This window comes from Onychomys torridus, chromosome 15 (assembly GCF_903995425.1).
Source record: "Onychomys torridus chromosome 15, mOncTor1.1, whole genome shotgun sequence".
NCBI lineage: Eukaryota > Metazoa > Chordata > Mammalia > Rodentia > Cricetidae > Onychomys > Onychomys torridus.
Window position 1 is genome coordinate 22167427 of NC_050457.1, and position 3934 is coordinate 22171360.

Sequence of the window (3934 nt, forward strand, 5' to 3'; positions counted from 1 at the left end):
GGTTAATGTTTTAATCCAACCTGAAGCACGTCAACCATCATTGGTCTAATCATTCTTTCTTCTACTTTCTCTCCTGTTTCTCTAAGGATCCAATTATGCACCCATGGGTATGCTTTGTGGTAGCCTACAGATTTCTGATGCTCATGTGTTAGTACTGATCCCCGGAGTGGGCAGCCTCCTTTGGTGAGTCTTTGAATTTCCTGACCCTGTCTTGTTACCTAAACTCTATTGGTAGGTCCTGTGGTGGTTAATGCCAAGTGTCAGCTTGACTAGGTTAAGGAATTCATCAGACAGCTGAGATGGCTCTATTTCCATGTCTGTGAGAGTGCATCTAAAAACAACCGGAATTTGAATCCATGGACTGGGTAAGGAAAACCCGCCTTTTCCCAATGTGGGCAGAGGCACAGCAAAGGTAGTTGAGGACCCAAATAGAGCAAGAAAGTGAAAGAAAGGTTAAATTTACATATTGTTTTATTACTTTTTTAAAAAAAATTTACATACATAAATTTCTATATCAAGATGCAGATCTAGACCTGAGGTAGATGGTAAATAGGCAGAGTTCTAGTCAGCATTAATTATCAACTTTATACAGCTTAGAGTCATCTGAGAAGAAAGCCTTGCTTGAGGAATTGCCTAAATCAGATTGGCCTGTGGATATGTTTGTGGGGGACTGTCTTGATAATTGATGTAGGAGGGGCCAGCCCACTGTGGATGGTACCATCCTAAGCAGGTAGAACCAGGCTGTATAAGAAATCTAGCTGTCTTAGTTAGGTGTTTCCATTCCTGTGATAAAACATCATGACCAAAAGCAACTTGGTGAGAAAAGGATTAATTTCATTTTATGGCGTATAGTCCATCACCTAGGAAAATCAGGGCAGAAACTCAAGACAGGAGCCTCAAGGCAGGAACAGTGTAGAGGCCATGAAGAAATGTTGCTTACTGGCTTGCTCTCCCTGGCTTACTCAGCCTGCTTTCTCATAAAACCCAGGACCACCAGCTCAAGAGATGGCACCGCCCACAGTGAGCAAGACCCTCTGACATCAGTCATAAGTTTTAGAAGAGTTTCCCCACAGGTTTGCCCACTGGCCAGTGGGAGTATTTTCTTACTTGAGATTTTCTTTTCCCAAATGACTCTAGCTTGTGTTAAGTTGACACACAGCTAGCCAGCACATGTCTCCGTGAGCCAGCAAGCAGCATTTCTCTACGGTTCCTACTTCAAGTTCCTACCTTGACCTTCCCTGATGATGCACTGTAACCTATACAAAAAGCTTAAAGAAGCTTTGTAAGCTTCTTCCCTAAGCTGTTTATGGTCATAGTATTTGTCACAACAGAAAGATAACTTAAGTAGACAGACTGAAAGACAGACAGACAGACAGGCAGATAGATAGATTGATTCTGGGTTTCGGATAACATTGACTGAAATAAGTCCCTCATTATTTTTTTTATTTCAATTATTACTCCTTTCTGATCCCAAGACTCTATCTGGCACTGTTGGTACTTCCTGTTTTCTTATTGATGTCATCTATTTAGTGAGGTTTCTTTCTCAAACTTTAATTTGTTAGCCATGTTTTCCTTAGTTATTAATATTTGGACATGTCTACCACAGCTGACAGCATCTCCGTCTTCCAAGCCCAATGTCTGGGCCTCCTTACAGAAAGTTGTCACTGACTGTCCCACCACCTATGTCTAGGCCAGAGTTTCCAAGTCCCTTTGTGTGGCTCCTAAGTTTTCCTGGCAATGACGAACATCAACAAACTGTCAAAGACTCTTCCCTCTCCTAGCAACTGTGATGCTACAGTTGTCGTTGCTTCTGTTACTTCTTTATTAACACTTCTTGACTCGGATAAAACGCATTTTGTTGTTGTTGTTGTTATATGGGACCATTGAGGTGTCCACTTGTGAGCTTAGAAATGTAGTGATGGCAAAGAGACGTCATTGGATGCCTCAACAACTAAATTTCCCATCTTTTCTGATGGGGCCCATGGCATATCACAGCATGTTTTTTATGTATATGATAACTCTACCTTAGCATTCATGTCCTGCTATCTCAGAGCCTGAAAGCTAAAGAGAAGCAAGAACTTCTGGCTTTCTTGTGCTCTTTTCTCTCTCTTCCTCCCTCCCTTCTTCCCTCCCTCCCTTCCTTCCTTCCTTCCTTCCTTCCTTCCTTTCTTCTTGGCATGAACAAAACTAGATATTCACAAGGTCCCTTGACTGCATGTGACCCACTAGATTCTCAGAGATACATTGAATATTTTTGAACTTTTTCTTTAAATGGCTCTCTAGGCATCTCTCTCTCTCTCTCTCTCTCTCTCTCTCTCTCTCTCTCTCTCTAACCAAAACTTTAATCCCAAGGATTCTCACAAACATATTACAAATGACAGCATGAAAAAGATATCTTGCACAGTAACTCAAAGGTTCAGCTCTACAATGTACCCTTAAATTGATAGGACACTGCTAACTTAAAGCCTTCCATTTTCAAATACAATGTTACAAACAGCTTTTTGTCCATTTATAGCAATTGGTGAGGAACCTCTTTGCCAGCCTTCGGAGTGCGTTTCCCACCCTTTACCTGTTGGCTTGTGTTCACAGAAGCTTTTAAAGACTGCTTATCATTCCCCCACAGCTCCACGTGTATCCCAGCTACTAGAGAAACTACAGCTTTTTCCATTTCTGCCAGCTCTTTCTATATCATTAGCACATCATACTTTAACTGGGCAGGATCTAGGTTTATTTCAGTCTATGAAAAACTAAATTTCAAAGCAAATTCAATCTTGCTTAAAGGAACATTGTAAAGTAACAATTCTTGATATTATATGCCTCCTATGATCCATTTGGAATCACAGAGGATTACATCGTTATGTGTGTCACTGTTTCAAGAGACAAAACAAATTTGAACAGCTAAAACATCTTAAAAATGCACCAAGCTTATGAATTCTCAAACCAAACTTGAATTTCCTGTACATACTCCTGTCAAATGAAGTTCTTTCCTGTACATCATTTCTTTTGCAAACTGGTCTTCTACTTCCTTTCTCTAGATCGGCTATGAGACCTAGAGAAGGATCGAGACGGCTTGTGATTTTCCTCCCGAGACATAGACCTTTCTCTTCTCCTATCTCTAGAAAGTGACCTGCTCCGGCTTCAAGAGAAGCTTCTCCTTCTTGGAGATCTTCGCCGAGGTGGAGGACTCCTCCTCTGGTAATCATCTCGAGGGCGACGACCCCAAGAGGGAGGTGGGCCACGGTTCCGACTTCTTTTTTCACCATTGGAAAGTTCCACTCTTACACGGCAGCCACGTAGTGTTCTTCCATCTAGCTCTCGGACAGCATCAGCGGCATCTCGCGGATCCTCAAATTCAACCAACGCAAAGCCAAGAGGGTTTTGAGCAACCCACACACTTCGGAGTGGTCCATAATAGCCAAAAGCCCGTCCTAATTCAGTCTTGTTCCCATTGTTTCCAAGATTACCTACATACACCTTACAATCTAATGGACAGGAATCACGATGCATTTCGAGATCCTGGGTTCAAACAGCCGAAGCTCAAATCCCAACACTCCGACAGGCCCACCCGCGCCCTTCGGGATCTGCTCCCGCAGATGCTCCTTGTTCCCTGGCGTCCACGAAATGGCTGCATTTCTCTTTTTGAGTTTGTTTATTTGGTTGGTTTGGTGGGAAGTGACAAGATCTCACGGAGCCCAAACTGATGTTAAACACCTGGCTATCTTATCTCTATCTCCTAAGTGGCTTTTAAAGATTCTTAGTGTACCTCTTAGCTGAGACTGGACTTGCTGCTTTGGGCATCTATGACATTAAATAATTGTAGCCGATTGTTTTCATGGATGTCTTGGGGGAAGACATTTGCACACAGCTCTGATTTGGACCAAATAATGACAAATCTTGGAATGGAGCTTTGCAGCAAGCTGCCAACTCATCCAAT

At 42.4% G+C, this 3934-nt stretch overlaps 1 pseudogene; it reads right to left on the reverse strand.

Annotated features, from left to right (window-relative positions):
* Positions 1 to 3018: 3018 nt before the first annotated feature.
* Positions 3019 to 3556, reverse strand: LOC118596497 (annotated as a pseudogene).
* Between the last annotated feature and the right edge of the window lie 378 nt (positions 3557 to 3934).